The sequence below is a fragment of the Neopelma chrysocephalum genome, unplaced genomic scaffold (assembly GCF_003984885.1).
Source record: "Neopelma chrysocephalum unplaced genomic scaffold, ASM398488v2 Primary Assembly neopelma1_45, whole genome shotgun sequence".
In the NCBI taxonomy this organism is placed as follows: Eukaryota; Metazoa; Chordata; class Aves; order Passeriformes; family Pipridae; genus Neopelma; species Neopelma chrysocephalum.
The window spans coordinates 11834516-11847826 of record NW_020897704.1 but is presented as its reverse complement, the minus strand read 5'-3'; the positions used below and the strand labels follow the sequence as shown (position 1 = coordinate 11847826).

At 43.2% G+C, this 13311-nt stretch overlaps 1 protein-coding gene across 9 annotated transcripts in view; it reads right to left on the bottom strand.

The window, feature by feature from the left end:
* The window catches only part of SLC26A5 (solute carrier family 26 member 5), a 36368-nt gene extending 24564 nt beyond the window's left edge, over positions 1–11804 (bottom strand). For 6 of the 9 annotated variants that reach the window (XR_003533597.1, XM_027679387.1, XM_027679393.1 and 3 more), the window contains exons 1-2: positions 11699–11804; positions 10921–11012 (exon numbers count right to left, since the gene is read on the bottom strand). The gene's annotated coding sequence lies outside the window, so the exon portion shown is untranslated. Of the gene's footprint in view, positions 1–10920; positions 11149–11698 lie in introns of all 9 variants that reach the window. The other 3 variants (XM_027679388.1, XM_027679389.1, XM_027679392.1) reach the window with 3 other exon arrangements.
* Positions 11805–13311: the final 1507 nt, after the last annotated feature.

Here is a 13311-nt window from a genome sequence, read left to right as displayed (position 1 = left end):
CTCAAGAGCAGTGGGAAAGTCTGGAGCAAGGAAACATTCAATTAATGCAAAAGGATTGGGTAAGTGAACATTTAAAAAAATTGGACATACACAAGTCCATGGGACCTGAAAGGACACCCATGACGGAGCTGGCCACTGCCTTTGCAAGGCCACTCTTGACTATCTTTGAAAAGGTCATGACAACTGGGGAGGTTCCTAAGGACTGGAAGAAAGCCAGTGGCACTCTGAATTTCAAGACTGGTAAGAAAAAGAACCTAAGGAACTACAGGCTGGTCAGCCTTATATTGATCTCTGGGAAGGTGATGAAACAAGTAACCCTGTAAATAATTTTCAAATATGTTAAGGACCAGAAGATGATTGAGAGTAGTCAGCATGGATCTATGAAGGAAAAAGTCATGTCTCTTCTTGTCTCTTCATCTTTTATGATAAGATGACTTGTTTGGTAGAAAAGGGAACATCAGTGATATTCTTTATCTTCTGTTTTCCAAGGCTTCGTATGACTTAAGTCTCCCACAGCATCCTCAAAAACAAGATGATGGAGTATGGGTTAGCTCAACAGACACTGAGGTGGACAGAAGCCTGGCTGAACTGCCAGGTTCAAAGGGTTATGATTAGCAGCAAGAAGTCCAGCTGGAGGTCTATCACTACTGGGGTACCTCAGGAGCTGATACCTTGGGCCAGTATCCTCTAATATTTTCATTAATGACCCAGATGATATGACAGATTGCACCTTCAGCAAGCTTGTAGATGACACAAAACTGAAGAGAGTGGTGGATGTACCAGCTGGTTACACTGTCATGCAGAGAAGTACCTCGATGGGCTGGAGACATGAGCAGACAAGAACCTCACGAAGTTCAACACAGGGAAGCACAAAGTCCTGCATTTGGGAGAAACTGCCCAATGAAATAGTAAATGCTGGGGAATCAATCATCTGGAAAGCAGCTGTGCAGGAAAAGACCTGTGGGTCCTGCTGGACAACAAATTTGAACATAAGCCAGCAATGTGTCCTTTTGGCAAAGGAGGACAGCAGTTGCCTTTTGCAGGGATAGCCGTAGGTTGGGGGGGTTATTCTTCCCCTCTCCGCAGCACTGGAGAGGCACACGTGGAGTGCTGGGTCCAGTTCTGGACTCCTCAGTGCAGGAAAGACATGGGCATCCTGGAGAGGATGTAGCAAAGGGACACAAAGATGACTAAGAAATCGGAGCACCTGACATAGTAGGAATGGCTGAGAAAGCTGGGATTGTTCAGGTTGGAGAGGGGAAGAGGGGACGGGGAAATCATATCAGTGGATATAAATACCTGGTACAGCAATGGGCACAAACTGAGATACAAAAAATTCAGTATAAACACAAGGAAAAAAATTACTGCAAGCATGACCAAACACTGGAACAGGTGTCCCACAGAGGTTGTGGAGTTTCCAACCTTGGAGATGTTCATAACATGGCTGGACATGGTTTTGGGTGACCTGTATTAGGTGACTCTGCTTAAGCAGGGAGGTTGTAATCTATGATCTCCAGAGGCCCCTTCAAACCTCAACCATTCTGTGATTCCACAATGGTACCTTATGTCATTATTCACATAGAATCTATCTTTTGTGGTAATTAATTGGTGTGTTCTGGCAACATTGGCCTTATTCACAAATTAAGAAACTATTTTAATCAGCCTTAAACAGGAAACCAACTCAAACAAATCAGAACAAATAAAAACTACAGCTGCATGCAAACCAAATCAGTTCAGAGGCTTGTTTTTGGCCAAACTTCTCCAATAAAATAAGAATATAATATCAAAAGGTTTCTAGTCAAGGTTTTAAAAACATGCACCCTGCCTTCTTTCTGCTCCAAGACACAGCAACATAAGACAGTGCCCTGCTAATCCCAGACAATTCAGGTCCTGAATTTCCACATTTGAGTTTGTTAAACTTCAAGGAGATTGGTTAATATTTGGAAGAGCCATGTGAGTTTGTAAGGTAAATCTAGACATGGAGAGGTCTTGAGATCTCCAGTTCTGTACAAATGCTTCAACTCTTCCAGGTACTATGAGCATATACAGAACAACAGAAGTTTTGTCCTGCCTCTGTTTTTCATGGTAAAATAAATGGTACAGGTGTATTTGACTAACTGAACAAAACTCAACTCTAAATAAGTTAACCAGATGGTGGTGTTAGTTTGAAATGCTACCTGAGGTCACAACCCAAGTTTCACCACTCAGGCTGAAGGTTTTTAAACTGTAGACTGAACATTTCTGGGTTTGTTTGAACAAAGAAGTTACACTGCACTGAATCATGGAACCAGCTAACACGAAAGTAAACTTGAGGGAGGATACAATAGGATCTTGTCTTTAGCTATAGTTCACAGTGGATACTAGAACAGAGAACAAATTGCACACCATTAAAAGAGGTCCTAAATCTACCCCATAACTATTGCTGGATATATCATGTTCTGTATTCCATGTCATGTCACCAACTTCATCTTAACAGCCCTCCATAAGCACATGCTATAATGGCAACCTTACATGCTAAGCTGTAGGTAATACAATAAAGATTAAAGTCTTTAATATCATCCATCTCTTTTGCAAAAGCACACACTGAGCAAAGATTGAGATGTTTGTGTTTACAACAGATGATACACGTTGTCCACAGAGTAGCAAAATAGCAGCATTTCATGACTGGAAACTCAGCCTTGTCCTTCACTCCCAGAATGCTTGAGGAAGAGCAAAAGAAGGTACTGTCATTTTCATGAAGACAAAGCTTACCACTATGATTTCTGAAAACTCACCGACCTTTATCCAAAGGAAAGAGATAGGCAATGGTGGATAGAGGAATACTGCTCTCGAACGACCTTTAAACTTCATGGCAAGAATAAAGTTAAAAAACTGTAAGAAACACTGCCATTACTCTTATCAGCCAGATAAGAATTGAGCTGAAGTAGTTAAAAGCTGCATGCAAAAGACTTATGAGTTGGCAATTCTTTATCTGACTGATAAAGGCCTATCATGTCTTTACTGCTATTATCAAATTGAAGGTGTTAGAGAAAAAAAAAAGGTGAAGCAAACATGAATTTATAACACTCTCACTAATAATTTAGTACTTTCTCTTCCCAATCTTAGCTGATAAAGGAGGGCTGTCAAGCCATCTGCACTGATTCTTGCAGAGGACAATAATTTTTGATCCAATGCACATGAATCAGAGTGCAGTCATAAAATTTATAGGGATGATGATTTCGCTGCTGTTCCTTAGATTCAAAATGCAACTGTGGGGATAAAAAAAAAAAAAGCAGCTGGAGACATGAAGAATGTTGTACTGTGTGACTATTGCAGCTTTAATAGGCCCTTTAGCTTTTAACCTCATATGTTTAACCTGAATGCATCTGAACCACCTAATGCAACAGAGGACAGTCACTGGCAGATCTTGTCTTGTCTGTTTTAAAAGAGCAGAAAACCCTTCTTCTGGTAGCTAAGCACAGAATTGCTTTAAGTAACGGGAAAGCACAGACGGACAGTACTACTACTGTGTTATAGTGTGTCCCGGGCCAGGAAATTCCACGTTTGATCGTGAGCTGCAAAATCTATGAAGTATTTTGTATCTTTAAGTTTACAAATACAGGTGATTGCCATCACCCAAAGAGTTGGTGGAAATACTGCCACTCTATGCAAAATATGTTCTGCCACATGTACACTGAAAAGCAGAGTTATTGCAAGCTCTGTTCCTACTGTCTGAAGAGGCAAAACACAAACCCAGGTGATTTTAGGAACCACATGTTCGCTCATTTCTTTCTTTCCTCTCTGGCCTCATTCCCCAGTGCCCTGTGCCCTTCCACTTTTTACCTTGAGTCATATTTGTTTTTTAAAACAAGCACAAAGGTGTAAAATGACTGGGTGAGGTCATAAGGAATGTGTTCTTCTAGTTTTCTTGGACTGTGCTTATCATCCTCGTTCCTCCTCCACTACTCCCACTAAAGCCACTAACAACTGGATTGTCTAGACCTGAAGCTTTCATGTAAAACTTCTCAAATTTAGAAATAACTTGTGAAACAAACAGAATTTTCCTTGTGTAAATCCTAATCTAAGAAATGAACTCCAGTAATGAAATTTTGGGGAAAAAAAAAAAGAAATAAAAAACCTCAAGACCTTAAATTTCTATGCAGCTTTTAGACAGGTAAAATTTCCACTCTTCACAGAAAGGTGAGATGGCTACATAAACTGTGTTGGGTTGTATGATAAAAGCTTCTCTGCCCGACCACAGAGTTACTCAGAGGAACAACAGCAGAATGGAGAGTCGATAACACCCTGCTGGGCTACTGCCAGGTCCACCACATGAGCCATCAGCCTATCAAAAGCTCACCTCCACCAGTCCAGAGCAGCACATGAGGGTCAGCTATGGGACCACGGCAGTCCCTGCCTGCTCTGGGTGTGAAAGCATGTGCCTATCTGTAAGAGTAAGAGCATGGGGTGGGGGCAGCTCTTGGGACCTGGAAGACCTGGCCAGTCCCATGTGCGCACATGTGATGGTCTGTACCAACAACTGGAGTGGGGCTACAGCCTTGAGGGCTCACATGTCCAGTTGCCAGCACTGGGGAGAATGGATGAAGTAGCTACTGGGCAGATGGGGTGTCTGAGCCCAGGTGCTGGAGGGATCCACCCTGTCCATGTGTGTGTGTGTATCTCTACATAAGTACATATACTCTTACTATTGGATCTCCATCCTGCTTAGCCAGAGAGGGGAGGGGGACGAGGCAGGTGTTGCCTGTCTCATCTGCATGACTTGCCATGTCTAAATGTAAATATGCTGTGTACATTTGTTCCCTGTGTGTATGTTTATGGGGAATACATCTTCAGCCTTGGGCCTGGCTGGACCTGGGGATATAGAGCAGCAGCCTCACTTTCCTCAGGCTGTTGGATTCAGTATGATATATTTTCCTCTAATAAACTGATCATATCCACTGAAAAGAGCACAATAATAACATGTGAGGCGTCTCTCAAAATGTTAACAAATCAGACATATATATTTAAAAATATAAAAAAAAGATTATGTAACTGATAAGGGATAATTTATATTTCATGTTCCTTGCCAAAAAATACTTTAGCCTCCAAAGATTTACTCCATGGACTAATGAATTCATTAGTATCTAAATGGTATCTCTTATCAACCAGCAATCTTATGTTTGTTTTCAACAAGAGAAGGTTTTAGAAACCTATTATGATGATTGAGCTGTTTAATCAATTCCACATGACAAACACCTGGAGCACTTTGAGCAGCAGAACACTGGTCTCCTTTCCTCTGAGATATAGATAAGAGATGGCTTCTGTTTCCAGTGCAAACACATTGACAACCATGAGAACCCATGGCAGTATGATCATTCCTATTCCTACTTTTTGTGACTTCAACGACCTTGGGTCTGAACTGCCATCCTCATTCCCCTTGCCAAAAGCAGCAGCTACTGACAGTGAATCAGATAAGTTAATCAGAACGGTATCATGGGTGATGACCCCTTGGCTGGGCTTAAGCAGACTGATAAGGATGTACACCACCCCAGAGACAGGTAATCATTAGCCAGTTTCATTTTTCCAGAGATAATCCACTGCCAAAAACTTTGTTGGAACAGTCTTCAGCACAAAGCTCCAGTTGATCACAGGAGAGAACATAAATCAAGATAATGCATACACATCAAATTCAGCCAGAATAATTTCTATACTTCATGTGATCTCAGTGCACCAATGATCTCTAGCAGCTGGTTCAACTTCTGAGGCAAAGTGAAACAAGCGGACATGAAACAAGTATCTGTGCAGAAGGGAGAAGTCACATGATTCTGTGACACACTCCCTTCTGCAGAAAAGCCACCAACAGAGTTCTCCCCTATGTGTTTGCTTCATGAACCCTGTTTACACACATCACTAGCCTCTCAAGTGCTTCATCAAGCTAAAAATAAACAACAAAAAAAATAGAAGGTCGTTATTTATAACCAAAATTATTTCAGTCATCATGTTTACAGTGCAAACCTCTCAAGTCAGAGAGGAAGCTGAAGGATAGTAAAACACAGTGTGGTCACAGGAGAAAACGACTGGGTTGAGGAGAGGGAAGAAGAGGGTGTTTAGTATGAGATTGTAAATTTATATTCCAGTTTCACTGCTGAAAAACTTAACTAATGTAAGGTTTTGAAAAGTCTCCAAGGATCCTCTAGAAGGCTCTCTTCTTAACACTTTCTGAAAGGATCTGTCCCTCTGGAGAACAGGCTACAGCCATTGCCATGCCTGAAGAAATTCCTGAAGAACTCCTGCTTCTGAAAGGCAACAAAGAACTTCAGCATAGGGAAGCCACTCCCTGGGAAAGTAGTAGCACTATTTATCAAAGCTGCAACTCTCTTCCTAATAGTTTTGAGAGAGAAGCTCAACTTCCCTGTCCATGTTAGGATCTGCATTTGGAAGAAACATTTCATTCTTGGGAGCTACTTTCCAATATGTGTTTTCTGTGTATACCTTTAGTGGACTAGGTATCAAACCAAATCCTACATGAGCAGTAAGTAGGATGTGACTTAGGACAGATCCTGTCCCCATTTAAGCAACCGTTGCTTGGTTAAGATAATATTATCCAAGTGATAGTGTTCTCCTGTCTCCTATGTACTTAAAAGTGCTGCTTCATGGTCTGAAGGTGAGTGCCAGACAGTGGGAATAACCTTCCTCAACATCTTGATGCCAAGGTTACATACAAAGGCCATGAGTACACAACAAACACAGGCCAACATTGCTTTTCCTTGAAATATTTTAAATTTCATTTAAAATGAACATGTAGAGAAGTTTCTCTAACAAGTACTTCACAGCAACCCCCTGCTTTATTTGCAGCTCACCTTATGGCTTTGTATTTCTTCTGTGGCTGATGACAGAGCTCACATTTTAATGTGAGACAGCCCCATGGCTGTTCTTAACTGCACAAGCAAAAAGTCCAACCCTTACACAGCTGAAGAGTTCTCCAACTGACTCTTCAAGTGTGTTTGGCAGAACAACCCTAACTGAATGGTTTCCTGCAAGAGCTAACACTGAAACAAGGTGTCATGATGAAGGAACTGGGAGAGCAACAAGGCTATCTGGGCTGAGGATCATCAAATGAAAATGAAGAAAGGTTCATTGAGTAATTTTCTTATGACTTCTTCTTGCAAGAACCTTTCTTTCTCAGGAACACATATGTAAAAGAAACAAATGCCATCAGAAAGCAGGGAAAAAGAAAAATCAGACTCACTACATCTGTCGTTAGTTAAATGCTCAGGTCACCTGTTCAGCTATATGGACATAAATGAAGCACCATCTATAGCACTGCAATATCACAGTGAAAAAAAGGTCTTAAGTATTTCTTTTAAACATGAAACTGGCAGAGAAACAAATCCAGAAACATATAATACAGAACTGAAAACAAGAAAAAAAGAAGTATAGTGCAAAATTTCAAAATGAAAAATGCAATGGAGCAGAGACAGAAGGTAAAGAAATAGTAAACCTGAAAGAAATAGGGAAGGCTTAGAAAACAGTGTTATGTCAAAACTACAAAGCTATGGTAGGATCCTGGTAAAGCAGGAGATGCCCGGTTAGATGCCAACATGCTACAGTGGTAAATTAACTCAGGTCTAGCTTCCTCTGTGAAAGCACTTGAACCATGTTATGCCATGAAGTTATGACAGCAGCAGCAAAACTTCTGTATTCAGAGAAGATATTACAGATGTCTGTATCTGTGAAAGATCTGTAGCTTTGTTGCTGATGTAACCCTTCAGATACGCTTGAGGTTAGCAGAGCTCTGTGAGAACAGGAATAGGCAGCTCCAGTGGGCACCTCTGAGTAGCAGCCCAAGTTTTCTCCTAGATGGTATATGGAGTTTTGAATTCTGCTCCATAAAAAGCAGGTGTCTCAAATTGAAATTTTGTTAATGCCTACTCAGCTCAATCCTTAATTGAGCTTAATTGATCTGGCCCTACTAGACTGAACTCCAACAAGGACGTTTTAAACAAACACCGCAATCTTTTATTTGCATTGAAAAATTCTGTCTGTGCTTTAGAATCATAGAATGACTTGAGTTGGAAGGGACCTTAAAGGTTATCCAGTTCTAACCCCTCTGCCATGGGTAAGGAGACCTTCCACCAGACCAGGTTGCACAAAGTCCCACCTGACCTTGGATGAGAGGTTAGTTATGACAGTATTTTTGAGGAGTTCTCAAAAGTACCAGTCCTGCCTCAGAACCTGATTTCCATAAAATAAATGAAAAAGTGCAATTTGACCTTAGCTCTAGCCCAGTCTATGTGTCAGAATCTCAGGTTTTCAATTAACAGATTATAATCTATTAATTAGCTAAAAAAAACCCCAGTAACTCTCAGCAACACAAGAACACAAACAACACTGGACATACAAAATTGTATGCAACAGCCAAAGCAGAGCAGTAAAACTTGATCCACCACTTGTGAAAAACTGAGAAGTTTTTAGTGAAGGTTAGAGAAAAAGATTCCACCCAAGCAGTAAAAATACAGATTCACTGTAAAAAAACTTCCAAGAAGGCAATCACACTATTGTTTGTCACATGGGAGGTCTTCCACAAAATAACAGAAATAGTTAATGCAAGTTTTTGAGAACAGTACTCCAAGTTTCTGCATAGGCCAGTTGATTCATGTGTACCCTTACAATCATAAATAAAATCTAAATCCTATAAAGGCAACTGACTTGCAAAACTCATTCAACTGCCTGCACGAACTTACAGCCATATCTTCACATCCATGGAAATACCCGACTGGTGTCTATAGCTTTCTCATTACCTGGGTACATGGAAAATAACTACGAGATCTGCACTTCACTATTGCTTATACTTCTGAGCAGCAAAAAGCTACAGATAACTAGTTATAAAATAACAGCAATGGCACATCTTGTAGCCATATTAGAAAAACAATCAAGAAGGACTATCTGGAGATAGGATCTAGCAGGACAACATTCTGCTGGCTGACAGATCTAGGGAAAGAAACTCATCAGAATAAGGCAGGTGTTTAATTCATTAAACTTAACTGGGAACTCAACAGGCTAATTAGAACTTGAGGGTTTTAGCTTCAGCACGGTCATCTTCTGCTAAAAGCTGCAAATCTACCAAATGATCCAGACAGAAAAACACATGTCTCAGAAAATGAGTTCTTAAGGAAAAATTATATCAGTGATAAAATAGAAAAAAAATAGCAGTCAGCAGTTCATCAGATACAGACCAAGAGAGGCAGCAGAGCTCAAAGGACTCTGTGCTTCTCTGGGCAATTCACTGGCTGCATAGAAGTCTTGGTCACATTTACACAGGCTACAGTTACAGCCCAAATCAATAGTAGTTTAAGACAATAATGGTCTGTCTATACTACAATAATAGTCAGAGCAGATAAACACATGTTCAGTTCTTCTTTCTCAAGTTGATAGCAAAAGAACAACTGCAGTGCACCATGTGCTAGACCTGTGCCTGAGTACTGCATGATTTTAGCATCACATTAAATAATAACCAACTTTCCACATGGTTTTGGAATATCTAAGTTCTAAAAGCATTGCATTCTGGTGGACAGACTACTATACCTATGAAAAACTGATCTGAACTACAGTAATGGACTAGAAATTACAAACAAAAGGCAAGACTCAGTGGCTGTTTAGTGCTCCAAGTTTTAAGAGCTGATGGCTGAACCCAACAGAGCATTTCAGTAAGCACTCAGCTTAGAAAACAGGGCTCAGTTTGTGGCAGAGGCTAAAAATGTCACTACTTTCTAGGCCTCTCACCTGGATCATGTTCAGTCATCTTCACTTTTTTTACTTATATCAGCCTTTAAAAAAACTGTTACCCTGCCCAGAGTTTCTACAGTATAAATAAAAAGCCATATCAGCCCCATACAGATTACTCAAACAGAGAAAATACAGTTTAGTGATCAGAATCCAGGCGTGGAAGTAGCAGCAGGGTTTTTTTCTTACTGGACTTAGAGCTTTCCTTCAGTGAAATCTAATTCCAGATATAACCCAATATTGTCCCAGCTCCCCCCACAAATATACTTTTAAATGTCATGGAGCTTTCAGCATGAGACTGCTGAATTAAATACCCTCAAGCCTGTAGAAGGAGGTAAATGCTATTGCAAATGAATATGCTTTATCAGCTACCAACAGCAGCTTTGCATGTGTGAAACTCCATCTCTCCCTATACCTTTTCCACATCCTGTTTCAGAGATGTTTCACAATACAGTGCAAGACAATTGATAAAATACTTTACTTTGGAAATACTGCTAAATGCAGAACTGGAATGTCTATTGTGTCTTAGGAAGGCTTAGCATTGCCATAAACCAAGTATTTCGAAGTGTGATTACTACCCCTTGAGGAAGGTAAGAGCTGATCCCCACAGGGTTAATTCAGTGCAAGTCACCTGCATGTGCTTGCTTCTGAAATTCTACAGTAATTACCTTAGTTTTTCTATTTCTACAGTGGTTAATAAAGTAGCATCTTACTTATGAAAAATCTGTAATATAAATCAAGACACCTGTTAATCCAAAATAGCTTTTACTGCACATTTAGTAAAAGACATTTTAAATGTCTGTTTGCAGATTTTAGTCTTCCTTTGTGAAACCTTCAGGCAAAATAATTCCAGTGCCCACACCCTTGCTGTCAGTCATCCACATCCAAACCAATGCTGTACAATTGTGTTACTGGAATAGATGTGAAAAATTATGAATGTATATTCTGCTGAATCATCAGCAGAAATAATTGCAGTAATCTAATGTTTTTTCCTTTTCCTTACTACTGGACTATCTCTAAATGCTTGCAGCTGCCTGGCTTATCTGAAATCTCAAAGCATCCTGAGAACAGCTTTCAACCATATTTCAATGTTCAGACAATTCAAAGTTTTGCAATAGCAGCACGGGCATGAACATAGCAAATTTTAAGCCTACTTACTTTTCTGGCTGGCTTTTCCTAGTTGCCTTCACTGATCCCTTGTAAGGAGTTCAAAATGTTCCCACAGGTCGTGAACCAGAACTTAAAAAACACTAACATAGGGAAAGGCAAAATCTTGTTCTGTGACTGAAAACTGGAGGGGCAGGAGGCGGGCCGGGGGGCGGGGGGTGATGGAGGGAATAGTTCAATCGAGGTTTGGGAAAGGTTTTGAAGATCTCTGGGTTGAAGCTGGTGCAATAAAGTGCAAAGCAGTTATTTCTTGTTGTTACAAGACTTATCGGGAGAGTCGTCGCTCCGACCCAAACCGAGAGCCCGCAGCGCGAAGCCGGAGGGTCGCGGCCACCCCACGAGGAAATGACTGATCTCTCAACCTCCCCCTGGTTTCCCCTTTGGTGCTCCTCGTGTTCTACAGTTACAGCGGCGCGGGCGCTGCCCGGGAGCCCCCACGCTGAGGGGGCGCGGACCGGCCCGGGCTGCCCCGGCGCCCCTGACACCGCTCCCGCCGCCCGCGGGGCTCCGGCGGCTCCCAGGGCTGGCCGGGGTGAGGGGGCGAAAGGAGCAGGGACAAGACCCCCAGGCCACCCCCGCCCCTAGGTGACCGAGCTGGAGCCGCAGGCACTGGGACAGCCCGACCCGAGCGACGCTCCTCACGGTCCCTCAGCAGAGACCCGCTGAGGGGGAGAGGGATCCGCTCAAGGGGGAGCGGGATCCGCTCAGGAGGGACCCCTCCACCACCGTCCCCGCACACCGCGCTCACGCCCGCCCGCGCTCCGCTCACCTCCCGGCGCCGCCTCCCTCCAGCCTGGCTCCTCCAGCTGCCGCTCGGCTCCAAGGTGAGGAGCCCAGGGGTGCGGGCGGGCACCGGCCTCCGCCTCCTCCCGCCCGCGGCCGCGGGCGCGCCTGGGACTCGTAGTCCCCCCCGCAGCCCCCGCCGAGCGCGTCCCCGCCGCGGCCTACGAGTCCCAGGGTGCCGCGGGGCCGTGCGCGCCCCCGGCGGTGCGGCCTGCGCGGGCGCTGCCCCGCCCGCTCCCGCGGGTGTCATCCCCGGCCCCTCTTTGGGGCATGGAGTTGTAGCATCGTAGAATTATCAAAGTTGGAAGAGACCTTTATGATCATCAAGTCCACCCAGCACCACCTCTGTAACCAGTAAACCACTAATCCATGTCACCCAGCACCAGATCCGGACACCTCTTGAACTCCTCTAGGGATGGTGACTCCACCACGTCCCTGGGCAGCCTATTCCAATGCCTGCCCACCCTAACAGTGACAATTTTTTTTCTAATACTTAATTTGAATCTCCCCTGTCTCAGCTTAAGGCCGTTTCCTTTGGTCCCCTCACTGCAGGCATAGTGGAAGAGACCGGCCCTCGCCTCACCACAACCTCCTTTCCGTGCGTTGTAGGTTCCCCCTGAGCCTCCTGGAGATTAAACAACCCCAGCTCTCTCAGCTGCTCCCCATAACAGATGTTCCTAAACCTTTCATGAGCCTTGTTGCCCTTTGCTGGACACGCTCCAGCACCCCAATGTCCTTTTTAAAATGAGGGGCCCTGAACCAAACACAGCACTCAACGTGCGGCCTTACCAGTGCTGAGTACAGCGGGATGATCCATGATCACTGCCCCGCTCCTGCTGGCCACACTATTATTGATACAAGCCAAGGTGCAACTGGCTTCCTTGGTCACCTGGATGCACTGCTGGCTCATGTTCAGCCACTGTCAACCAGCATCCCCAAGTCCCTTTCCAGCACACAGCTCTCAAGCCACTCCTCTCCCAGCCTGTAGTGCTGCATGGGGTTGCTGTGACCCAAGTGCAGGACCTGGCCCTTTGCCTTATTGAACCTCAGATAGATGCAGACATGCATGAAATATATACTATAAATGTAATTTGTTTGTGATTTGAGTATAAAAGTACACCTGGGGAGCATGGGGTGGGCTCTGGCTGTCAGTGAGCAACGTGCAGGACGACTTGTGGGTGTGGTGCTGAGGTGCACTGTGGTGCTTGTTGCATTTTAAAGAGGGGGGTTGTTTATCCAAAATAGGCTGTAACAGAAAGGCATTTTAATGAACAATTTCAGAGTGATATGTTACAAAATCCTGCATACATCAGATGTCACATGGAATGATATTGGATGCTATTGTTGTACAGAACTGGGTAAGTGGAGATTCTTTGGGAAAAACATTTTTTTGATTCATAGTTATTTATCCACAATCTATTTTTTTCTGAACTTGGACATCTGTAGCTTGTGTTAGAATGCAGGTGTAATTAACTTATGAAGGTGTGGCCTCACCACTGATGTACAGAAATTCTGAAATGCTTTATTGCCAGTAAAACATATATTGCAGTAACATACCACCGACAGACCTGTTTATACACCCTGCACAAAAAAGAGGGA